A 26,581-nucleotide genomic window follows, 5' to 3' on the forward strand; every position below is an offset into this window, starting at 1 on the left:
GATTAGCTTCTTTTGTCTTTATTCTTTTGTTTCCTAATTCCCAGTGCATAAAAGGGCATTTCACACCCATGCCACATGTTAGCATTTAAAAAAAAATTGAAATAGTAACTCTATTCATTTATGTTACATAAGTAGTATCGAAACTGGATATATTTAAATAAAATTTTGAATTTAAATATTATAAATAAAAATATAATTAAAAAAAACTTTATTAAAAAATAATTGGTTACTTTTTTTTTATTTATAAAAATTAGTTATCAATAAAATTATTAAATATTATCTATGATTTTAAAAAAAATACATTACTAATAACTCAAATAATGTGAGAAAGTCTAGATAACCGGAATCGAACAACGTAGAGCTGGAAAAATATAAAATATTGATCATACTAAGATTATATCGTATTTTGACGCGAGAATATGGAGATATATATTAAACGCTTTTAAACGAAAATTATAGAAAAAAGATTATCACTACCAGACAAAGAAGAATTGTCAAACTTATTACATGTTTCATATGGAAACGATTAAAAATGTTTCATATGGAAACGATTGAAAAGGATTTGATAACAGAATTAAAAACACGTCCTTTGATATATATATATATATATATATATTTATTATAGATAAAGACATGATAGTAAAGCTATCAACATGCTGTACTTTTTATAATAATTTATTAAAAAATTATAAAATTATGAATAGTTATTAAAATAATAGCTCAATTTGTTTTATTGCTTTTATCTTTTCATCGGTAAAAAAACACTTTTAACATTATAAATTTAAAATCGTTATAATATAGTGATATATTTAATTGAATTAAATCAAATATTTTTTAATCGATAGTTGAAAATTTGATTTAAAAGTCATTTTTAAAATTTATTATTTGATAATCAATTTTAAAAGTCTTATTAGAACTCTTTTTAAATCAGTTTTTCTATAATCGATTTGGAGAATCAATTTTTAAAATTGGTTATCTAAATAATTAATTTTAAAAATAATATTTTAAATTAATTGAATAATAATTCATCTATCTTATAGTCGATTAAAATTGTAAAATCGTGTTTGTTTCTCGCACTATGTGTTTTCTCTCTAGAGGTGCTCTCCTCTCTCTTTTTCATTCTCTCATTCATCTGTTGTCATTGTCCAATCGTCTAGGCATGTTGCCTTACATTGTGTTTAGGGATGGCATGGGATAGAGCGGGTACGGGTTTCACTGTACCTATCCATGTCTTCATTCATGTATTCTAAACTTGTCATACCCAATAGATATGAAATTTGTATCTTTATCTTCATCCTTGTCAAATATCGGGTATACTTAAGAATCCCATGGAAGACTGAAACATAATATAAGTCATAATTTGATATTTCTCCTCATACGATACATACAAAAAAAAGAGATTGAAGGCTAATCTCACTATCTAACAATTATCTCATGCCCAAAGTAAGATTACTCAATTTTTCCTTACCTCGATAAAGAGGACATATATCTTCGGGGTGGGGGGGGGGTGATCTTCAACTATCCCTAGTTCTCTTAGTTCTTTAGAGCACGAATCATATGAGAGAAAATAAAAGTGAAACGTGTAAACGTAAAAAATGCCACAACCCCTCTTAAAACTCTCTAACCGACGTTTAACCTATTAATAAAACAATTAAACTATGGTTATTCTCCTTTTCCTTTAAAATATTTAAAATTTATAAATAATATATAAAATAAACATATTTTTCCTAACACAATTATAAATAAAATAAAATACACAAAACATACTTTCTAAAACACAGTTAATTACATAATTAATTAAAGCACATATTTTATCCAAATACTTTCTATAAAAAAAATATTAAAAACACATATTTCACCAATAAATATTATACAAAACAATTTCATAGATATTTATTATTTAATAAAATCACTCATAACTATCGTGCTCTATTGTGTCTGATAAAACAATGCCTAGAAGCCATCGCAACTAGGAGTTATATAGCTCCCCATATGAAGGATAACTTTGTTAACCTCATCCTTTGATGTTTGACACCTAAGTATTGCACTATCATCTTTGCTTAATTCAAGAAAATAATGTTAAGAAGAAGGGTACCTGTAGCTTTATCAAATATCCACTCCCCCACAATCGTTGTAGAGTATTTCAATAAGGTTTTTCTTTTTCGAATGATTATCATTCCATGAAAATAGTGCATGCTCTTATCTTCGAATCTATTCACACCAATAGCTTTGGAACTAGAGTAATTTCTCTCTAATGGATACCTCATCATACTTTTTCCACAAATCTTGTTGAAGTTGCTTCAAAAAAGCATTGAACTTTTGGTTGAGGTTCGCTATTATTCAATTTAGTCTACATAAAAGTCTTCTTTTAACTATAAAATGTTTCCAAATGTACCTTTATTCCACGATATCAAGAATTGTTGCATATTATGCAATCTCTCATTCCAGCATCTAATCTTGCTCCATTCTTTGGTGACAAGATTGGGAAAATCATTATGTGTTAGCCATGTTAATTCAAACCTAGAAGGCCTTCTCTTCCTTGAAAAAAAAATTATCAAGCGAGAAATAAAGTAATAAATGGATATGATCATACTTAATGGAGTGGAGATGAAGTATTTCATCTTCGAGGAAAATAAGACACCACTTCATATTGACTAATGCTCTATCTAGCCTTTCCATCACCTGTCATTTCTGCCATGTAAAAGGATTTCCCTAGAACCCCATATCCAACAACCAAATATCATGCACACAATCACTGAATGACTTGTCATCACGAATAAATGCCTTATTTAATCCCCCATACCCTCATGCATTTTGAGAACAAAATTAAAATCACCAAATGCTAACCAAGGGTCAAAAATGCTATCTGTGATGTGATGAAAATCTCTCCAAAGCTCGACCTTATATTATGATTATGGACTAGCGTAGATGAAGGTTATGCACAAGGTTCTTCATGTAACCATTGGACCTCACAATGCACATATTGATATGAGCTCTCCAAGATTTCAACCTTCCAAATATTTGAATCCCAAAGGATCTATATCTCTCCCGCCTATCCATGGGTTTCTTCGATAAAGAGTGAGTCCATATTAATTCTCCTAATTGCTTGATGTGCTTTGTTCCCACTAACGAGGGTTTCCCATAATCCCATGATACCTATCTTGTATTTTTAGATAACATCATTTACCATAGGGGAAAACCCTTTTCCTCTTGCTCTACGATAGTTTTAGAATAACACATCATTGGACAAGTTTGGGGTTTTTTTTTGGCTCCAAGGCCATGATGTTTTTCTTTTGCCCAAATTTTGTAGTCTCCATATTTCTTCATTTTGCATCATTTGTTTGGCTCCAACTTCAGTCTCATTTTGGGTGAGAAACTTTCTCATCTTCTCTGCAAACTCTCTTGTTTCATGGTCAAGTGTTACACATGTGTACATAGGTCTCTAAATGTAACGACTCGCCGTGGCCGTCACACTACGAAACAACACTTACACACTGTTGGAATATATATACTAAAATAGTATAATAAAATATTTACAACACAAGTTGCTAATCAAGCAACCAACAACAATCAATTATATACAACAAAGTATGCTACTATAAGGTAGCCTAAAAAAAATATCCATCTCCAGGCACCTCCTGTGACCTCTAGTAGTTATCTCTCAGCCTATCCCTGTCCTGTTCCCATACAACATATGATCATCGCAGTCCAAACCACATGGAAACATGCAAGGGTAAGCTAGAGATAATAAACAACTCATAAATATCAAATATGCAACATAACAACTATATAATCATCTTCACATCCGACACAGAAGACAAACAACACATATATTACACATCTTTCAACAACACATGTTTAAAATAGCTTACAACATAAAAACACTATCATCCTCAACAGGGTCAACATACAACTCAATCACATCTTAACAACATAACAACATAGATACAACTCTTATCAACAACGAATTAACTCATCAACAACTTATGCGTCGTCACGCATTTCAACTTGAAGATCTCCAACAACTGAGGTTGAGCAGTCTAGGTGGCATAAACCCTACCAAATCCAGCGTTTGACCTATTTCAACCAGGTCAGGTATAGAACAACATTAGAAACTCCGAAGAGAACTAGGTATAGACAACAATAGGCGATTGCTCAAGTGTGCCACTTAGACTCGGAGGTCCAGTACTACTGTCAGGACAGAAGGGATTGGGTATGAGCCTACCACGGCCTTGGCTAGCATCACCAATCCACATATGGAGTTAGCTCACCCACTATCCTCCAAGTACCACGCACCCTCCAGTACCTAGTCAAAGACTACATCTCTTACTCAAATTGGTCATTCAACCATGACATGGATCGACTACTTCCATGTCGCCCACACAGTACTAAGGGATTCAACTTTAAAACAACTTTCAACTTATCTCCTTAGTACTATGTATCTCAACATAGGACATATATCTTCACCATATGTCCCCAACTTTTCAACTTTACAACAATAAACACCATAACAACTTTACAATAATAAACATCTGGCCGCTTGTAATCAGTATAGCTCGGACTGGTCCCTATATATATCGTGGTCGCTTTGTAAACGTGTGCCTCAACCTTTCCCACACACGGGATCAACTAAGTCCTAGAGGAGAACAACACAACGTCCACTCCAAGGGACAACTTCCCAAGGAGGTTTTTTCAACAAATTGGGCTCTTAGAGCACGACAACTATCTCAATCCACACAATGGGATGAGCAACTTCGAAAACATCTCCCCTAGTCCTAGTGATCAACAACTCATCATCACAACTTAATCAGCTTAACAACTTAAACAACATACAACTTTTCAACTCATCATCTCAATCAACATTCAACTTGAACAACATAGTTTATCAGCACAACAACTCATCAACATTGTTTAACAACACATCTAAACAACTCAACAACTCATTTCAACTTTAAACAACACAATATTAGCTCAACTCATAATTTACAACTCAATCATCATAAGGTAATCTCTTTTTAACACATGGCACAACATACAACTTTATAGCAACATACAACTCTATACTCAACATGCATCTCTTCATTTCACTTTCTAATCATCATACATCTCAATGTAATTATACAACTTCTTATTCAATTATACAACTATGCAACTTTAATAGATTTAACAACATGCAAACAACTTAATTAAACAACTATAGTCATTACACTATCAACTTAATGCAACTTAACAACTTTATAAACAACTTCAGCAATATACAACATATTTAAAATTTATCTATCATGTCAACTTACACAATATTAACAGCATAAATCAACTTAAGCACTCAACAACTCAACTATTTCAACAAAAGAACACCATGCATAAAGCTTCCCTAACTCTCCTGAAATTAAACAACTTACATTCTAGCTTCCCTCACCTGAAGATTGGCTCAAAATAGCCAAGAACGGAGAAGAAGCAGAATTCCCTTTCCGAAGCTCAACACGGGACTTCAATCCACCCAAAGCAAGCTTCCTAATCCAGAGTCATTCTCTCTAAAAATTCTCTTTAAAAACCTCCATTTCATCAACTGCCCACAACCTCTATTTATAGAAGTCTGAACTGGCAAGAACGGCCCATTCCAAATCTAGAACGACCCGTTCTAGGCTTCTTCACACTAGTAGAAAATAAGTATATTACGTCACCCCTTTTACGTCGGAAATACGAAAATCCGACGTAAAAAAAATGCGGTGGCATTTTTGTAATTTTTGCGAACTTTTTTACGTCGCACCTGGTTAGGTCCGACGTAAAAAGTCCAATCTACGTCGCACCTGGGAAGGTCTGACGTAAAAAGTCCAATTTACGTCGCACCCTACCAGGTCCGACGTAAAAAAGACGCAAATTTGAATAAGAGAGCGCGAGGCACACCGCGCGCATTCACTTTTCATCACTTTTCATTTTTTTCTCTGTAAACCCTCTCCCTCTTCGTTGTGTAAATCCCTCCGCCTCCTACTCCTTCGGTCCTTCCTTCCTTATAATTTTTCTATCATTCAGTCTCCGTTCATACGACAAAAACAAGCAGTTTGCGTTCATACGACTAAATGTGTATTTTCCTTCCTTATAATTTTTCGAGGTACCATCTTCAAGTTTGTGTTTTTCTGTTTCTGGGCTTTTCTATGAGGTTCTATGACGTAAATGATGTTTTTTTCATCTGTTTGTTTCAAGTTTTTGAAGCTGGAGATGGAGAAGGAAGTGACCAAGTCTACCTGAGAACGCGCTCCTGGGTCTCTCAAGCAGAACGGCCCGTTCTGCTTGCAGAACGACCCGTACTCCATGGAGAACGGGCCGTTGTTCAAACAGAACGGGCCGTTCTCCAAGCAGTACGGCCCGTTCTGCTTGGAGAACGGGCCGTTCTGCTGCACTTGTTTTCTTTTTTTTTATAAATTTTTTATGACTTTTTACGTCGGACCTTCACATGTCCGACGTAAATTTGCGTCGGTTTTCGCGCCCCGACGTAAATTTACGTCTCCCGCTTCTACGTCGGACATTTTTCTGACGTAAAAACCCCTAAACTAACCGACGTAAAATGTGTATTATGTACTAGTGTCATCATGTGTAAAATTCACATGCAGAACGGCCCGTTCTCGCACGTCTAGAACGACCCGTTCTCGCACGTCTAGAACGACCCGTTTTAAAATCAGAACGACCCGTTCTGGAGTGGAATTTAACTCACAATGACCATTTTGGAATGGCTCGTTCCAGTCCAAGATTCATAGGCCTATTTAGAAGCTTGGAACGGCCCGTTCCAGTTTGGGAACGGTCCGTTCTGGGTTACTAAATCACCCTTATTTTATTAGTTTGGAACGGCTCGTTCCAATCCAGGAATGCTCCGTTTCAGTCTACTAACTATGTTACACCAAACATCTTTGAAGATGAAGTCGAGTGTGCATGCATAAGTTTCATGGGTCGGATTTCATCTAAAGAGGAATCGTTAGGATTGCCTTTAGCATTTACGTGTGATTTTGGCTTAAGTTCCACATGGGTTTTTTGGATTACCATATTACCATCACTACAAGGAAAATACAAAATAGTGACTGAAATTAGCGACCGAATTTTATCGGTCGCTATTTTGCTACCGAATTAGCGACCGATTAAAATAGCGAACAAAATTTATCGGTCGCTGTTTTGCGACCGAATTAGCGACGGATTAGAGTGGTAGCGAGAAAATCGGTCGCTAAATCAGTCGCGCGACGGAATTAGCGACCAATTTTGAAAAAAATTATCAAACAATTGATTCGGTCGCTAAATTTTTTTTAACTAAAATTACAAAGTCAGGTTTTGATCCCTGGTTGTGAGGGTTAAGTGCCAACCACAATACCGCTATGACAATTTGATTTCTTAGAATTCTTGGGAAAGTAATATATATATATATATATATAATACAAAAGCTTATGATTTTTATTATCTTATAATTTAATATTGGATTTCTTTTGAGTATAAAACATAGTAAATAAAATCTAAAATCTGTATCAGTTTCTTTGATAAAAATATTTAATTAATTCTAATATATAATAAATTTAAGATCAAAATATTTATCTGGATTTGAGTTATAATTATTATAATCTTTTGATTTAATATTAGATATCTTTTGATTATAAAATATAATAAATAAAATCTAAAATCTGTAGCAATTTTTTTGATACAAATATTTAGTATCAGAATATTTATTATAATTTTAGTTATGATTTTTATAATCTTTTGATTTAATACTGGATTTCTTTTGATTATAATATTTAATGTATTTTATTTGAAATATCAGTTAAAATATTTTATTATCTTTTCATTTTAATTTATTGTAAAATAATTAAAATATTTAATTTAGTATCATTTAAAAAAATAATCATTTTAAGATTTAATTTATTTAATTTCAATATTTATTATAATACTTTTAGTCATTGTATTGATAAAAAAAAATTTAATTAAAATATATTTCAAAATTTTAGTTAATTCATTATCATTCACTTATTTTATTAAAAAGCGATAAAATATAATTTATTTTCAATTAATTTAATAAAATAAAAACTTTAAAATATATATTTAAAATCTGTAACAATTTCTTAAATACTAATATTTAATTAATTTTAATATATACTAAATTTAATATTAGAAAATTTATTATGATTTTAGTTATAATTTTTATTATGTTTTGATTTAATATTGGATTTCTTTTGATTATAAAACATAGTAATTAAAATCTAAAATCTGTATCAGTATCCTTGATAAAAATATTTAATTATTTTTAATATATAATAAATTTAATATCAAATTATTTATTATGATTTGAATTATAATTTTTATAATCTTTTGTTTTATTATGATTTAATTTTTATAATCTAACAACCTAACTTTTAATTGTTAATAGGATGTGAGACTAATTAAAAATTGACTGATATTATTCAATTGGAGTATACTGGCTTACCAATAATGAAAGTAATTCTTTTCAAGTGTGATTGGTTTGATAATACTCCTAATATCGGAACAAGAGTAAATGATAAGTATGGGGTTGTTGAGGTAAGGCAATCAAGGAGGTATAATAAGGCTTATGACCCATTCATACTTGCACAATAAGCTGAGCAAGTTTACTTCACACCATATCCTGAGGGACATAATGATTGGCTGGCCATAATCAAGACAAAGGCTCGTAGTAGAATAAATGATAATATATTAATTCAAACTGAGCAAGAGGTTCCATACCAGGATGATGAGGTTGTAGGGCTTCAAGTCATGTTACATATTGACTCAGATGTCATTGATGATTCTCTAGTTCATAATGATGTTGGTGGAGAAGAAGTAGATATGCAATCATTTGATCAACCAAACATGGTGGATGAATTTATTGAAGATAAATACATATCAAGTGAGGATGATAATGATGATAAGAATGAGAGTGATTTCAATGATACAGATGAAACTTAGGTAATTTATACATTAAATAATTATTTGTATAATTCTTTTGATGTGTAGAATGACTTAAATATAATTTGATGTGTAGAACATCTATTTTGTTGTTATATGATTTAAAGTTTAAATTTATTCTTAATAATTTGAATTATTTGTTTATTACAAGTCTATTGGATGAAAAAATAACATTTGCTCTTAAATGTGATATATGTAACAATTTCTACATTCAGATGGCAGATAAAGGTAGAGGTAGAAGTAGAGGTGGTGGTCGTAAAGCACCTCGTGGTCGAGGTCATGGTGGTGTTGGCCTTCACATTTTCAAGCTCCGAGTCATTGTTACCACACAAAGAGACCCACTCCCTATAGTTCATGAAGAACCAATTCCCACCTTCGTAGACGAATCAACTCCTAATACTCATTCTAGACAGGACACACCTTTAACAGGAGAATGTTCATTGACTCCACAATACCCACCTCCTCCCATTCTTGAGTCTGGGGATTCATCTGACCAAAGGTTTTGGCTATCCTTGAAAGGCAAAGAGTACGTACATTTTAATTTAAAGATGATTTTTCTAATATAACATTGTTTAAATGTGATTTTGACAATATCTTTTTTTAATAGATTTGTTCCTGCAAAAGGCCCTGCTGATGTCATTTCAGGGATCTTTAAGCAAAAATTTGAGGGAGCATGGCCCACTTGGAAGGCTGTGGATGAATCAGTTCAGGACATGTGGTTCGGAGAGTTTCAGATAATTAAATTTTGTTTAATTTAAAATGTGTTGCATGTAGTTTTTAGTATGTTTCCTAATTCATTTTTAATGCAGAAAGAGTATAAGTGGGATCCACAACATGATCGGGCCACACGAAAGACTTTTGAGCATAAAGGATCAACTCTTCTGAAAAATGCTATGCATAAGGTTAGACTAGGTGTCGATAAGGGAAATTGGATCCCTGAAAATTCTCGAGCTATTTTGGATCAACATTGGGCTTCTGAAAAATTCCAAATCAAAAGTAATACTGCTAAAGGGAATCGGGCTGTAGAGAATGGAGCAACAGCCTACGCTGGTGGCTCCATATCTGCAGGAGCCCACTTTGAAAAATTGGTAAGTTTATTTCATTTTTTATTTATATTTAGTTCAATTTAATATAATTGATTGGTTGAATTGCAATATTTAAATTTATATAGGCGAAGGAGCTAAATCGTCCCCCTACTGCTTGGGAATTAGTGGAAAAGACAAAAAACTTAAGACTGGAGAATGGGTCAGTGATAAAGCCCGCAACATTGCTGTAAGTTCCTCTCCATGTTCTGTTTTATTCTGTAATTTTTAAAATGTTATTGAGCTTTGTAACTTAAAGTAGTTCACTTCATTATTTCATGCTATATATTTTCTTGTATCGATGTCTTGATATTTATAGGCAGCCTTTGAAAATTATTTGTTGAATGGTTGTGAAGAAATTCTGTAATAGTTAATCCTTCATCTTGTTTTGTTTGCCTTCTTTGTTTAAGATAAGTGGTTGTGAAAGCATTAAATGTTTATTCACCAATTGGTCACCTTGGTCTCATAAAATATACTACTTTTTTTCTTTTTGTGTTGCATATCTAGTAAGTGTGGTTATTTTTTGCTAGAATATAAACTTCTTTCCTGAATAGGTGGCACCTTTTTCAGTTAGTCTATCTTTTTATACATTGTAAACATGGATCCCAAAATTGCTTTAGATGATTGTGCTTTTACACATGTATTTAAGACGAACCATGCAATTCATAGCAAAAGTATTTATTGCAAAATTATTTCATCTGTCTAAAACCCGACCCTAGCACAATAAGATGTGTTTATATGGTGTATAGTCTTTTGATACTGTTATAATATTTTCAAAATCCTTTTAGTTTCTTAACAAAATGTGATCGATGTTAGTACCTAAACTTACTTTTCCTCTATTAGGATTTTTAATCTCTACAGTCAAGTATCTTCATTAAATAATGACATCATAGTCATGTTAATGACTGCCACAACTCACATCATCAATTATCCACATATAATTATTTTTTTTACAAATTATATTTTTAGTCTCTTATCTTTTCATAAATTCAGTTTTAGTTGTTTAACAATTTTTTGATTGATTTTAGTTTCTTTATTTTCATGAAATTTACTTTTAGTTTTTGAATAATTTTTTGACCGATAATCTCTCAATTATTATTTGTCATTTAGACTCTCCTATCAAGTAATATTATTAAAATATACCTCAAACTAAAAAAAAACTGTATTTATTTATTATGACAATTAAAAAAGCCATTTATCTACCTCAAACTGAATCTTAGAATATGAAAAAATAAAAAATTCTCAAAGAAAATAGATAAGGATTCATGATTTGAAATGTCATCTACATTAAGAAATTGGACCACAGAGGAATTCAGCAACATGCTGAAAAAGAGTTGAATGATTGCTTAATTTCTTTTTCTTTTTTTTAAAGGAAAAAAGAGCTCCATGATTGTATTTTTAACATTGTTCTCATGGAATGCAAGTAATATGCACACCAGTATCTGCCAGTCTACCTAACCAGCAACATTAAACATATTCATACTAAATAATCATTTTGAAGTATAATTATAGAAAGGTTACAAATTATATCAATTAAGTTTACTAAAGGATAAACTACTACTAAGTCTCTGCATGTGCGTGTGTTTAATTTTATAATATAAAGCCCGTAACAAACAACTTCCTTGAACTCCGAATGAATGGATTTGTAGTCTGAGTGTTTGACACTACAAGTCATAATACAGACAACTTTAAGACATGTACTATTTTTATTGGTCGATACATATTAGAAATTACTATTTTTTTGAGTATTGTATCTATAATTTGTGATTCTGATTAGTGGTAAAATTAACTAAAATTTATGATTTTGAATCAATAATTAAAAGAGTGTTAGAGTGAGTGTTCTCTTCCCAATTCATTTTATAACCCTAAGAAGGGTTTAAATATATCAGTTGTGGATTTTGTTGTCTTGGAATTATATGCTGAATTATTTGCTGTAAAATAACAATTATTTGCTGTAAAATAACAATTATTTGTTGAATTAAAATCAAGGAATATGTTGTCTTGAAATTTTTGTTGAAATAATATTTTTTATTTTTTTAGGAGAAATATAAGGAGCGTCTAATTGAAGTCAAGCAACAAGCTACACAGGATGACACAGAGGGCTCAGCTTCTACTTGTATTAGTGATAATGAAGTTTATTTGTAGGTGGTTAAAAAGAATCCGAAGCGGAACTTGTATGGGCTTGTTGGATTGACCGATGATTTCGTTCGCTGAACATTTCCACAATCTTCTATGTTACAGCCATCACCAGTCACTGCAGGGGTGATAGAAGAAATGCAAAATAGGATAACTAAATTAAATGTTGAGCTTGCTGCAAAGGAAGCAAAGGAAAAAGAATTGGAAGAGCATATACGACAGCATGATGAGCAGATGCAGTATATACTACGCCATCTCAACATTGACCCTTTAAGGCCAACCCCTCCTGCACCGAGTACTACCCCAGATGATCCTGACCATGCTGTTGATGATGCTCTTGATGACATAGCAGAAGACTCTTAATTAAGCTTCTTTATTTTACTTGTTTTAGGATATTTTATTGTATTTCACTATTACTTTGTTGAAGTTTAAACGTTTTATGTTATTATTGTGTTTTTAGCATACTATATTGACATACTTATATTTTATTTAGTTTTCACTATAATATAAATTTACATCGATGAGATTATGTCTTTTAGTATGTTCTAGTTTATTATTATAAATTGTGTAATAAATATATTGTTAATTTCATATTCGTTAACAGGTATAAATTTATAATTTAAAAAGAATTTAAAAATACTGGTTAACATTAGCGACCGAAATAGCGACCAAGATGAATTGTAGCTGTACAATCCGTACCGCGAAGCTGAGCTCCGAGCTCGGCACCACAACGCAAGCCGACCTCAGACGCGCACCGCGTGGCATCAGCTCGACATTTAAGTGAATCACAACTGATTCCCGAGGATCTCGCCCCGGACGAGATCTACTATCTAATCTTATCATATCTTATCTCAGGCCCAAGGCCCAAAGCAACCCTAATTCACACTAAGGTACGTGTATTACTTATACGAGATTCATACTCCCACAAACACTAACTTTAGCATCGGAGTCTCTTTTGCAGGTACCACCCCCATCTTGGAGCACCAGCGTACCAGTGAAGGAGGCTCACCGATCTTACCTGACGGATCAGCTCTACAGCAAATTTCCGGTAAGAACATTTGGCGCCCACCGTGGGGCCGATCAAGACAGCTCTTATCGGCCACGCTTATGGTTTTCACCAGAAGCCATAGTAGATGCACAACAGACGACGCAAACCACTCCACCACCACGGATAACGAAGCAGCGTTGAGGAGACTAATCGATCAGGTCGAACAGATGCGCAGCAACATGTCGCCGACCTACAAAACATGCGTGCCAAGCACGACACTGACCTAGTGGCAATGCGTACCGCTAATGAGGCCGACCTGGCAGCGCTACGCGCCGAGAACGAGCGAATCCGCGCTCAACTCCCTCGACACCACTCCGATCATCCTCCTCATACGAGCAACCATAATGGAGAGGAGGAGCACGCAGTCTCCCAATCCCGGACTGCAACTAGGGTCCCAACCCCCAAACCTGCTTCACATCGGTCTCATGCACCGACGCACGAGCCGACCCATGAAGTCAGCAAGGTTCCTACTCATGCCGCGGGGGATCAGGCAACCTTCCACCGCCACTCTTTTGTGGATGGCATTATGGAGACACCACTCCCTCATGGGTGGAAGCCTCTCCACCTCGACCGCTACGATGGCACGACGGACCCAGACGAACACATTGACCTGTACACAACACAGGTAAATCTCTACACCAACAACGATGCTATCTTGTGTAGGGTGTTTCCGACCTCACTTAAGGGGGCCGCACTCAACTGATACACCCAACTGCCTCCCGAATCCATCGACAACTTCGGCACCCTAGTCTGGAGGTTCACTGTGCAGTATGCGACGAGCCGACCTCACCATGTCACTTTAGCCGCCCAGGCCAGTCTCAGGCAAAACGACGACGAACCACTCCGGACATTCATGGAGCGGTTCGCTGCCACCTCGATCAAGATCAAGAGCCTGAATCCCGAGGTTGCCCTACATGCCATGCTCATGGCACTCAATCCCGGGCCATTCGTCGACAGCTTCGGTCGTGAGTCTCCCCGCGACATGGACAAGCTCCACGCCCGCGCTGCAGGTTACATTCAGATGAAGGAACACTCTTTCTTCCGTGACCAGGTTCGCGGAGAAGGACCAACGAAGCCAGAGTAGGGGCACAACGATAAGGTCAAGGTCAACAATGACAGCCAGTTCAAGAAGTCGGCTAGGGAAAACAAAGGGGGGAGGTATGACTTCTACACTCCCCTGAACGCACCCAGAGTCCACATCCTGGAAGAAGCCAGCTACAACAACCTACTCGCCCTTCCACCACCAGGCCACACTCCCAACAGCGCCGACAAGTCCAAGCACTGTCGATACTACAGGAACCACGGTCACACCACGGAGGAGTGTCGCACACTCCGGGACCGTATCGAAGAGCTCGTCCAGGCAGGGCACCTCGGCCAATACATCCAGCGACAGCAGGGTCACCGAGGAGGCTATGGCGGTCGGGGGCGTGGCGGAGGCCGAGGTTCGAGAGCTCGCACGGACCAACCTTCTGGCTCCCAACAAAATGCCGGCGGCGCAGTGCAGGCCGAGATAAGACAAGAGACAGGGACAGCCCCCTTACGGGGAGTGATTAACACAATCGCAGGTGGTTTCGCTCGGGGCGGTGCCAGCAGCTCGGCCCGAAAGAGGCACCTCAGAATGTTAACTGCATCCACTCTACCACCTCGGCCTCGCACCAAAGCTCACCGCCAATCTCCTTCTCTGACGAGGACTACGCGGGCGTCAACCCCAACCAGGATGATCCCATGGTTATCATGGTGGAAGTCGCCAACTGGGAGGTACAGAAGACACTCATTGACCAAGGAAGTTCGACCGACGTCCTGTACTGGCCGACATTCCTCAGGATAGACGTCCCCCAGTCTCTCATCCAACCTCACACGGAGCCCCTAGTCGGCTTCGCAGGAGAGCGAGTTCACACTCGCGGGTACGTAGACCTACTAACAACTTTTGGGGTACCTCCGAATACAAGAAGAATCATGGTTCGATACCTCCTCGTGGAGGCCAACACCTCCTATAACATCATTATCGGGAGGCCAACCTTGAATCAGCTCGGAGCGGTGGTATCTACTCCGCACCTCACCATGAAGTTCCCAGGGAATGACGGTAAGATCATCTCCGTCAGAGCAAATCTGAAGACAGCTCGGCAGTGTTACGCCGAGAGTCTGAAGATCTCCTCGTTCGGCAAGCAAAGCAAGGGGGTGCCCCCACCGTAGCTCCTTAAGTTCCATTTCTCTTTTCTGTATGAACGAAGTTGTGCACTCTTTTCCCGCCTCAGTCCTTCACTGAGAGGGTTTTAAACGAGGCACACAAAAATGATCAATAAAATCACTCATTTTGCTCAATCCACATTCTTATTTATTGGTTTTATAAAGGACGCAATCGAACCAACCTCTTTCACTCTCATCCGAGGTCGAGTCCGAACCTCGTTAAAATTATGAGGTCGAGTACGAACCTTAACACTCTTATCCGAGGTTGAGTTCGAACCTTTACAACGTGCTACGTAACAAACATACAAGGTCGAATTCGAACCTTAGCGCAATTCACTCTACTTCAACCCGAGGTCGAGTTCGAACCTCGGCAACATTCGTTTTACTCCAAATCGAGGTCGAGTACGAACCTCAATACACTCACTCGAGGTCGAGTACGAACCTCGGCAACATTCGTTTTACTCCAAATCGAGGTCGAGTACGAACCTCAATACGCTCACCCGAGGTCGTGTACGAACCTCGGCAACATTCGTTTTACTCCAAATCGAGGTCGAGTACGAACCTCAATACGCTCACCCGAGGTCGAGTACGAACCTCGGCAACATTCATTTTACTCCAAATCGAGGTCGAGTACGAACCTAAATACGCTCACCCGAGGTCGAGTACGAACCTCGGCAACATTCGTTTTACTCCAAATCAAGGTCGAGTACGAACCTCAATACGCTCACCCGAGGTCGAGTACGAACCTCGGCAACATTCGTTTTACTCCAAATCGAGGTCGAGTACGAACCTCAATACGCTCACCCGAGGTTGAGTACGAACATCGGCAACATTCGTTTTACTCCAAATCAAGGTCGAGTACGAACCTCAATACGCTCACCCGAGGTCGAGTACGAACCTCGGCAACATTCGTTTTACTCCAAATCGAGGTCGAGTACGAACCTTGACAAAACCCGTTTTACTCCAGATTGAGGACGAGTACGAACCTTGATGCGTTCATTCAAGGTCGAATCCGAACCTTGATGATATTCATTTTATACAAAAACTGAGGTCGAGTACGAACCTCGATACAATTCATTTTACGAAAACCCGAGGTCAGGTTCGAACCTTAGGACGTCCATCTAAGGTCGAATTCGAACCCTTAATACAGTCTAAAAACAAGATTGAGCCCGATAAGACAGAAAAATAATCAAAGTAAGGAAAATCGAATCTCGAAGAACAATATATATACAAAACACTTGCAGAGTTTGACACTTGAGTTCATAGGAAAATACTAAACAAGGAAATGAAAAAGGGAGAAATAAACTAAGCTATTACAAAGGCGGCCTAGGTTGAGGCATTCTCACTAGAACTGTCATCGACATCGTCCTCCTTGACCAGCCTCCCAAAGCGGATAACCTTCTCCACATGCATGGAGGAAAAGTCGAACCCGGGAGCAAGGAGCCGTGCCTGACGAGCAGCCTTTTGGAAGCCCCTCTTGTGCTCCATCACAACGGAGCGTTCGACCTCCGCAAGCCTCCCTTCCACGGCCGCCTTCCCCGCTGCCAGCTCCGCAAGCTCCGCCCTCAAGGTGGCAATCTCGTCCTCCCGGCCACCAAGAATGACCTCGCTACAGAGGCGCTCCTCAGCCGCCACCGCCAACTCTCCTTTGAGAGAAGTCACGACATCCTCCAGAGCCCGCACTTGGCCACGGAAAGATGTCACCTCATCCTCCAAAGAGCGGGCACGACCCCGAGAGAAGGCGACGAGCTCTTGCAGCTCCCCCACCTGGGAGGCGTAAGCCTCGTTGGATCGCAAGGCGATCTCAAGAGACTTCTGCACCCTTGTGAGGTCGCCCCTCGCAGATCGAAGCTCGGCCTCCCGCAGCTTCGCCTCACCAAGAGCAGCACTAAGAACCTTGTTCTCCTCCCTCAGGATCTTATTAGCATCCTTCCAGGGTTGAAGTCGGCCCCTCAGCTTGGCCAGATCCTCTTGCTGCTTGGCCCACCTATGCTTCCAGTGGCCCATGATGGTCATAGCCCTCTGCAAAAGGACCTGAGCTGCGTCAAATCTCTCAACAGGCCCTGCCCCTTCGATCATTTCTTGGTCCCCAGCGCTCAAGGAGCCTGTGGGGAAGAATTTCTCGGCGGTCACCCCCGCACTCCATAACGAGTCCATGTCAGCCGAGGCACTAACATGGTCCAACCTCACATCGGAGTGACCCTTCCCGAAGCAGTGAGCGAGGTATCAGCTTCGGGAAACCCCCTGGGACGAACCAGGTGAAGGGGAAGACGTGACATGCATCGTCGTCGGGACCTCAAAACTTGGCTCCTTGCCACGAACCTCGGCAAAGGCAAAAGCCGGCGTCCCCTGCTCGGCAACTGGAGGGTCGGCGATAGGAGTATCCGACCTCACCTGTAAAAACCAGCACCATGTCAAAAAAGGAAAAGGACAACATACGGGGAATCACAAAAAGTCGGGTACACTACCTACCTCAGCAGCGTGGGCAGCCTGCTCGGCGATTGGGGTCGCCACCTCGGCAACCCGGGCGGCCTGACTAGCAGCCTGGGTCGCCGCCTCGGCAACATCTCCTGCCTGCGGAAGACGGCCTTAGGTCAGAACACAAAAAAGCACAATAGAAGACACCAAAAAGTCAAAGAGACAAGGTACTCACCACCTCGGCAGATTGAGCAACCTGCTCGGCAGTTTGAGCCATCTCCTCAGAGGCCACCTGAGGAGCCCCCTTGGGCGGTGGACTCTCGGTAAGGTCCCCCGACCTCCTTTGCTCCCCTCTTTCTCTTCCGATTAACCTTCAGAGGGGAGGCATCTTCCTCCCGAGACTCGGGGACCTCGAGCTCGGTAACATTGCGGTGCTTCAGCTCACGCCACAAGTTTTTCCCTGTGATGCCTGCATTCACGAGACAAAACACATCAGCAAGTGGAATTTACACAAACCCCAAACCACCAAAAAACCAAATACTCACTCTCCAAACCCCTCTCTCTGAACGCCGAGTTCGCAAGCGACAGAACGAGCTTGCAATCCAGCGGACGAGGAAGCGCGGCGAGGTTCTCGATGGCAGCCACCTCCGAAGCAGTCAGCTTCAATTGGCCCACCCCGTGAAACCTAGAAGGTCGGGGGCACCAATAGAAGGGAAATCTTGGCAGCCCCCCGAAATAAAACGCCCCATCTTCCAAGGGGTCAACATTCACAAGAGCGACTCGGAAAAACACTTGTTTAAAATTTTTGTACGACTGGGAGTAGAGAGTAAACAAACCCCCATCCCTACTCCCACTTAGAGACAATATGCCGTATGGCGGAACGCCCACCTTCAATTGATAAAAATGAAGGAAGACGGGAAGAGACACCTCTATCCCCAAAACTGTGCACAGGACTTGAAAAGCCCTCAAAAAACCCCAACTATTGGGGTGCAACTAGCAAGGAGCCGAGTTGACAAAGTTCAAAAAATCACACTCAAACTGAGTGAAGGGAAGACATACACCTAAATCTCCAAAAAAACAATGATACATATAGAAATGGGGAGGGTCGGTAGACTTCCCCATGTACACACCCTCACCAGCCTGACTAGGTTCAAGCCGGATCATCCGGGAAATAGAAGGGTCACAAACCCTGCACGACCGCGGGATCCAGTTAACCTCAAGAAAGGACCGAAAAACGCTCTGGACCCCCGCCATCTCACGCTTGACCCAGTCGTAGCCAGGGACGCCTGGCTCCGGGCCCCGGGGCGGAGGCGGATCCCTCTTCTTGGAGGCGGCTCTCACGGTAGCCACCGCCTTACCACGCGCCTTGCCCCGAGAAGGCGCAGAAGAATCGGCACTACTCCCCCCAGCCATGGAAAAAACAAGAAAGACTTCAAGAAGATTGGGGAAGAAGGAAAAAGAAGACTGTAGAAAGGAAGTACCTGGTACTCTCCCTCAGAAAATAACCCTAACAATGACTGGGTTACCGGAAACGACGGCGAAAACGGAGAAAGTGGAGATGGAAGATGAGCAGAAAAGCGAGAGAAACAGCGTGCGCAAGAAGCTGAAAGAGCGAAAAGTGAGTAAAGTGAGAGGTGAAGAGGCACGAGTGAGAGAAAAGAAAGTTTTCTCTCAAAATTCAAAATGTCCATGCCACGTGTCAACCTAAGGGCACGCTTGACAACACAATTAATTGCAAGACCATCATTACATAACCGTCATTTCCCTTAACGCGCCACTTGCACATTTCCGGGAAATGAACAGTCGCGACACATGGCACCACAACGAGCAAACGTACGCGAAGGGTCACCTCCCCCTAGCGAGCTCGGTCTTAACTCCTCGACCTACGGTCTTCGGAGCTCGGGGGGCTAGTGTACTATCCGTACTGCGAAGCCGAGCTCCGAGCTCGGCACCACAATGCAAGCCGACCTCGGACGCGCACCGCGTGGCATCAGCTCGGCATTTAAGTGAATCACAACTGATTCCCGAGGATCTCGCCCCGGACGAGATCCACTATCTAATCTTATCATATCGTATCTCAGGCCCAAGGCCCAAAGCAACCCTAATTCACACTAAGGTACGTGCATTACTTATACGAGATTCATACTCCCACAAACACTAACTTTAGCATCGGAGTCTCTTTTGCAAGTACCACCCCCATCTTGGAGCACTAGCGTACCAGTGAAGGAGGCTCACCGATCTTACCTGGCAGATCAGCTCTACAATAGATTTTCGGTAAGAACAGGCTTCGGGCCCCGGGGCGGAGGCAGATCCCTCTTCTCGGCGGCGACTCTCCCGGTAGCCACCGCCTTACCACGCGCCTTGCCCCGAGAAGGCGCAGAAGAATCGGCACTACTCCCCCCAGCCATGGAAAAAACAAGAAAGACTTGAAGAAGATTGGGGAAGAAGGAAAAAGAAGACTGTAGAAAGGAAGTACCTGGTACTCTCCCTCAGAAAACAACCCTAACAATGACTGGGTTACCGGAAACGACGGCGGAAACGGAGAAAGTGGAGACGGAAGATAAGGAGAAAAGCGAGAGAAATAGCGTGCGCAAGAAGCTAAAAGAGCGAAAAGTGAGTAAAGTGAGAGGTGAAGAGGCACGAGTGAGAGAAAAGAAAGTTTTCTCTCAAAATTCAAAACGTCCATGCCACGTGTCAACCTAAGGGCACGCCTGACAACACAATTAATTGCAAGACCATCATTACATAACCGTCATTTCCCTTAACGCGCCACTTGCACGTTTCTAGGAAATGAACAGTCGCGACACATGGCACCACAACGAGCAAACGTACGCGAAGGGTCACCTCCCCCCAGTGAGCTCGGTCTAAACTCCTCGACCTACGGTCTTCGGAGCTCGGGGGGCTAGTGTACTATCCGTACCGCGAAGCCGAGCTCCGAGCTCGGCACCACAACGCAAGCCGACCTCGGACGCGCACCGCGTGGCATCAGCTCGACATTTAAGTGAATCACAATTGATTCCCGAGGATCTCGCCCCGGACGAGATCCACTATCTAATCTTATCATATCTTATCTCAGGCCCAAGGCCCAAAGCAACCCTAATTCACACTAAGGTACGTGCATTACTTATACGAGATTCATACTCCCACAAACACTAACTTTAGCATCAGAGTGTCTTTTGCAGGTACCACCCCCATCTTGGAGCACCAGCGTACCAGTGAAGGAGGCTCACCGATCTTACCTGGCGGATCAGCTCTACAGCAGATTTCCGGTAAGAACAGTAGCTATTTCAAGTGTTTAGCGACCAAAATAGCGACCAAAAGAATTTGTAGCTAATTCAAGTTTTTAGCGACCGAAATAGCGACCAAAATAATTCGTAGCTATTTCAAGTTATTAGCAACCGAAATAGTGACCAAAATAATTTGTAGCTATTTCAAATTTTTAGCGACCGAAATAGCGACCGAATTTATTCATAGCTATTTCAGGTTTTTAGCGACCGATTTAGAGACTGATTTTTAAAATGTTTTTATTAAATAAATAAAAAAATTAGCGACGAAAATTGCAAACAAAAAATTCGGTCGCAAAATTGGTCTCGAGAAGTTAGGAGACCAAAATATTAGCGACGGATTTTTAATGTCTAGCGACTGATTTTTCGGTCGCTAACTTGTGACAGAAAAAATTTCGGTCGCTATTTTAAATAGCGACTAGGGTTTTAGAGACGGATTTTTTCGGTCGCTATTTCGGTCGCTGAATGTAACAGCGACTAAATTTACCTAAATAGCGACCGATTTTGGTGGTTTTTGGCCCAAATTTGCCCCAAGTTGTTGTGAATTTTTGGCCCAAATTTGCCCCCTAACTTTTGTGAGGTCCTTTACAATCCTTGAGGGTTTTTACCCCTTGTCAAGTTTTAAATCTTTGTTAATGATTTTGCAGTTTCAAGTGTAATCAACCTTGACTCTCTTTCATTATTTTCTTTTTGGTCTCCTTTATGAGGGTCCTTGTCACCAAGGGAATAAAAATGAGAGTGATTGGTGTCAACCTTATCCTTGTTCTTGGCTCTTGGGAAACATTTCATCTTGGACTGTTGTGGTTTTCTTGGACCGTTCTTGGCCAACATCCATGGCTCATAAATCTCATCTTGCCTTGGATGAGATAGTATCTGTGTTGCACTTTCCTTCTTAGGTACATTTGGTTTAAGCCTCACATTTGTTTGATTTGGTTGGGGTTGGTTATTTTGTATCTCCATGTCCACATGTTCTTCACCTACTTGATTCTTCTTTGGCTTTCCAATAATTTGATCTTTGACACATTAGGACTACTTGTGTCCATATCTTCTGCAACGAAAATAGATGGAGTGTAATCCTTCATACTTAAGCTTTAGAATAAGCCCAATACAATAATTTGTGAGACTAATTTTTTATTCAAGTTTACTTTCACACATATGCACGCATAATTCCCTTTAGAGTGAATAGAGGTCAGATTGTCAACCTTTAGCATAGACCCCAATTGTTCCCTACACTCCATAGGAAGGAATCCCTGTAAAGCTTAATATGAAGACTCGATATATGGATTTACACATTGATTTTTTGAACCTATTTCTCCAACATAGTAAATAAGGGATGCCATCTTTGCACCATTATGTAATGATCAACCAACAACCATGACCTTTTGAAGAGTCACTACAAAAAAACTAAATAAATATGGCGGTTTTAATATGGCAGTTTCAAGAAACTGCCACTATTTACTTTATAATACGACAGTTATAAAACTGCCATTATTTTCATTCAAAATATGGCATTTATAACTGCCAGTATTTTAATGACAAAAATGTATGTAAAATATGACATTGTTATATTTTTAAAGATGCCATTATTATTTGCCTCTAAACTAAACTTTATTTTCTCTCAGATTTAACTTAATGAAATTCGAAATTTGAATTCCCATTTTTTGTCTAATATTATTAAGTAGATATTAATTTTATTAATTATTTAAAAAATTCATTAAGAAATTTTAAAAACTTTAAACTATAAATTAAATTGAATCTTAATTAATTAGAAGTATTAATACTTTGTTGGAAGAACATTAATATTCCTTGTAAATAATAGCTGATTGCACTAAAAAATGTTAAATAAGGGAGGTTATTTTGTAGAAATTTTTAAAAAATTTCTATAAATTATTAAAAATTTAATAATTTGGTTTAACATTGCAAAATGTGTTGAAAAGTGCAATTTTTTTACTTAATCTATAGAGGATTATGACCTTTTCTAATTAAAATTTTTATTTTCCCGCTTAAATTATTTTTTTCCTCTTTAAAATAGAAAAAATTAGAGTAAATTAATTTTTTCCCTCTCAAATTTCTACCAAAAAAATCTGAAAATCATTCACTTCCCTTTCTGTCTCTCATAAATTTCCAAAAAGAAACCTAATTGCTTGAGTTCTCTCTCCTTACAAAAATCTCAAAACCCTCCGTTTATCTGTCGCCGTCGCATTGTGCTCTTTCGAGTTGTTGTTGCTGCCATGCTTCCTCGTCATTGTGCTTCCTTGTCGTCCTGCTCTTCTGAGTTATAGGTTAGTCTGTGTGTGTATGTTTTATTTTACCTGGAAGGTCCCACGGGTCGTATTTATAGAGGTCGATTTCGGTGATGATGGGAACGACAATTTGGTGGGAGGCACATTTTGGGCAGAGGTAGTGGAGGACGTGTTCTTCGTCGGTGGGGTGGAAGCGGAAACCGGGGGGAAGTGGAGGTGCGGTGCGGTTGCGGTTGCGGTTGCGGCCATTGTTGTGTTCGTGGCGGCGTTTGAAAGTTGGAGCGTGAGGGAGAGAGGGGGTTTTATAGGGTATGGTTTGGGTGACGAGGATGGACACGTGTGGGAATTGAAAGTGTGGTGCGTGCGTGTCCAGAACCCACACGAAGCGGTATAGTCACTGCTTAAGACATTGCTTTTGGACTCTGGCGCCGTGTCTGTCGGTCCGGACCTACCGCTTTGTTTTTTGTAGGGCATGCACTCGCCGCTCCCATTTATTCTTTTTCAAATCCTACGCTGCAAAACAATAATTATATAATTATTTAATATTATTTATTTTTTATATTTTTTATTATTATTAATACTATCTCTATGTTCTATTTCGTAACCCTTATTCTCACTGCTTGATCCTTGTCCCCCTTATAGGTGAAACTACAGCAGCTACAACAGAACAAAGACTTGTCTGTGCTTATTGCTTTGGTTAGTATTTCTGCCAAAGCTTCTTGGTTCTTGAAGCATAGTTGGTAAAAATATTCTTGAAATTGGTTTTGCATACTAAATAGATTGATGTGAGTTTTATCAATAGGAACAGTGGTGCCAGTTTTAGGAAGTCCCCTTGTACATGTCGAAAGGAATTTGTTCTTTTGTCTTGGAAAAGATTTTTTTTTATCTGCCAGTTTGTGACTTTAATTATAAGCAGCTTTAGCTGCTATATATAGTGTCCTGTGTGACCCTCTTTTTGATAAAATTTTGACCGAAACATTCAAACATAAGATTAAAAAGCAAATAATGGAGAAGCTACTATATATTAATTTACCTTAATAATTCAGACATTATACTTTACACTTTGTAGTTACATGATTTTGCTTGTATATTTGTTCCAAAGGTTGTTTACATGTTACGGGTTTCTTGGAAAATATGTAGAAATTAGTGTTAAATGATTTCTGTTTATTTGGTTCATATTGTTAAATGTTGAATTTCTTAGTAGTGATGGTAAAGGTTTTTTTTTTTTTGTGCTCATACTTGGACGATGCAATGGTTAGTTAATTTCACCAGCTAGGCTTACAGTATTTATTAGTTGAGTTATATTGATGGTCATTGTTGTTTTATTTGTGTTGTGTATGTTTATGCAGGAGAAAATTGATGAACTATTGATGCAAAACCCAGAAATTGCATCTGATATTTCTCCAAATGATCTAATTGGTGTCATATTTGGTAAAGAGCATCCAGGTCGTGTTAGAGGATTATCATTGGGAGCTTGTCCTACCCTTGCTTTTAAGCATACCACCACAAGGCTAAGTGGTGTCACCTTTGGTTCAACTAGTGCAAGTGCAGAAAATATGGAAGAAAAGTTTGCAGATATGCAAAATGAACTTGCAACTGTTAAATCTCAAATGCAAACACTTCTTTCTTATATTGCTAGAGGATGCAACATACCTGAAGATTTGGCTGCTATGGCTGCTGGCTTAGTTCATACTTCTGTTAATCAAGTATGTAATTAAATAGTTGAAAATGATTGAGTTAAGAAATGTGCATATGTTGTCTTAGTTTTTTTTTTGGTAAAGAATGAAAACTAAAAAAAGCAGACAACTCAAGACATAGAGTCTCTCCCTAACGGTAACAGGATAAACTCTGGAGGACTCCTCCAAAATACATTGGAACCTATGTTCCGTACACCCCAATTAGCCAGCGTATGGGCTACTGAATTTAACTCTCGAGGGATATGACTCACATAAACAACCCAGTCCCTAACTAGCAAGCGCTTAATACGACAAATCACATCATAGTGCTTATGCAGATAATCCCTAACCGTTGACTGTTCTTGGAACAACATAACAGCTCCCAGGCAATCATATTCGCAGCTCACCTGCCGAAACCCACCTTCCCAGCAAAACGATAAGCCATCCTCCAAAGCCAATAACTCGGCACGTAACGCATCACCATGTAAAGCTCCACGCGAGAAACCTCCCCGCCACATACCTGTCCAGTCTCGAATTGCTCCACCCATCCCCATAGCATAAGATCCATTCAACCAACTCCCGTCCGTGTTTAGTTTGACCCACGGATGCTCCGGAGGCCTCCAAAGAGTTGGCTCCGCCCCTAAGTGCCTCTTCTCGTTATACACACTATTCTCCACCATAGCCAGTGTCACCTTCCGACGGACTACCGAAATCGTCCAAAGCTCAGCGTTAAACAACATGTTATTCCTAAACCGCCAAACCTACCATAAGGTGATGGATAGCTTAATAGCATCCTTATGCAAAATAATCCCTTTCAACCACTGAAAACAATCCATTACCGAGAAAGACCACTCCACACTGATCCCACCAGACATCAGCACCTCTCGCGAATACGGGCAGTCCCGAAGTGCATGTAAAATGGTCTCGTGAGAGCAAGAGCAACGCGAGCATGCACCAGAGTCGGCCAACCTCCTATCAGCCCGAACCTGATTCGTTGGAAGAGCTGAATGAAGGCATTGCCACAGAAAGAACTTAACCTTCTCAGGAATCTTTAACCTCCAGGTCTTCTTCCACACTTCATCCCCCTCCGTTGACATTACCGTGGTTAGAAAATGATACCCAGATACCGCTGTGTAACAGCCCGAGTTATCCCCCCTCCAAGCGAAATGATCCAGCCCCAAAGAGGAATTGACAACACTCAATCGTTGGACCGAATGTGTCAGTTCCGTCGAGAGGACAGTATACAAAGTACTGAAGTTCCAAGCACCACTAACCCAGCAATCTGCAACCGTTTTGTTGGTGTCCGCAATGTGAACGAATGGGACTTTCCCACACCAAAGCCCAGTCCCTGACCAGTCCGTGTACCAAAGGGATGAGGCACCCGACCCTAGCTGGGGCACGAATCCCTCACGAAGATAAGGAAGGGCCTTAAGAAGACTTGACCAAGTTGGGGAAGCACCCCGCCTGGTTTGAGCACATAGGATAGAGTCACCCTGTAGATATAGGTTGCTGAGGAGTTGAACCCAAGGCTTCTGTGGAGCCGTAAGCAGAT

At 39.7% G+C, this 26,581-nt stretch overlaps 1 long non-coding RNA gene across 1 annotated transcript; it reads left to right on the plus strand.

The window, feature by feature from the left end:
* Nucleotides 1-23,161: 23,161 nt before the first annotated feature.
* On the plus strand, nt 23,162-25,134 carry LOC109801604 (uncharacterized). Its single transcript, XR_002240030.3, has 3 exons — nt 23,162-23,392; nt 23,996-24,049; nt 24,703-25,134. It is a non-coding gene; the product is annotated as an uncharacterized LOC109801604 (long non-coding RNA).
* The last annotated feature ends 1,447 nt before the right edge of the window (nt 25,135-26,581 follow it).

The sequence above is a fragment of the Cajanus cajan genome, chromosome 11 (assembly GCF_000230855.2).
Source record: "Cajanus cajan strain Asha chromosome 11, NIPB_CcT2T_4, whole genome shotgun sequence".
NCBI lineage: Eukaryota > Viridiplantae > Streptophyta > Magnoliopsida > Fabales > Fabaceae > Cajanus > Cajanus cajan.